The following is a 1,054-nucleotide window of genomic DNA, read 5'->3' as shown; positions in this document are numbered from 1 at the left end:
AAAAGGTCACATTCTAAGCTTCTAGAGATTAGTACTTCAACATATGAATTTTCTGGGGATACAATTTAACCGAATAACATATAGCAAAAGGAACTTTACATATATGATTAATTCAAGAACGTTGAAACGAGAAGATTTAGCTTCGGTTATCCAGGCAGACCCAAAGTTACCACAGGCATCTCTATAAAAGGGAGGCAGTAGAGTCGGAATGAAAGAAAGCAATGTGATGAGAGAATGAGGACAGCCTCGAAGTTGGAAAAGGCAAAAAAAAAAAAAAAAAAAAAAAGACAAATTATTCCCCATAGCCACCAGAAGGAACTCAAACCTGCTAGTACCTTGATTTTCGCCCAGTGAAACTGACTTTGGATTTATGACCTTCAGAATTGCAAAATAATAAATTTGTGTTGTTTTAAGCCACTGAATTTGTGGTAATTTCTTATGGCCACAATAGGAGACTAATAAATACAATAATAGGAGAGATTAAAAAGGAGACATGTTTGGAGATAAAGTAGAAACTAAAAAAAAAAAAAATTAGAAAATGTTAAGTACAATTTAAGCCAATAAATTTTAAAACTTTCAAAAGTAGAAATAATTTGAATGAAAAACATATACTACCAAAAGTAACTCAAGAAGAAATAGAAAAATTAAGTAGATTTATAATCATTAAAATTATTTGATAATTGGAAATGAAAATCACTAAAGATTCAGTAATACAAGGGAAATTTTTAACCTGCAGGTGCACCCACTACAAAATTAAAAGCAAGACACATGCTGGATGCATCTGTAAATAATATAACCGGTACAATTTTAGAAATTAAGGTTAGATAGGGAACTCTTACAAATAAATAAGAAAACATCCAAAATAAGAAGAGACAAGGATATAAAAAGGCAATTCAAAAAGAAGAAATAGGAATGGCCACTAAAAATGTAAAACATCAACTTCCACAGAACTCAAGGAAATCAAATTAAAATAAAGTATTGTTTCATTTCTACTAGATCAACAAAATCTAAAATGTCTGATAACATTAAATATTGGTAGGAATATATGGAGATG

This window comes from Mandrillus leucophaeus, unplaced genomic scaffold, assembly GCF_000951045.1.
Source record: "Mandrillus leucophaeus isolate KB7577 unplaced genomic scaffold, Mleu.le_1.0 Scaffold1226, whole genome shotgun sequence".
NCBI lineage: Eukaryota > Metazoa > Chordata > Mammalia > Primates > Cercopithecidae > Mandrillus > Mandrillus leucophaeus.
The sequence above is the reverse complement of the archived record's forward strand: the minus strand, read 5'-3'. Positions refer to the sequence as shown.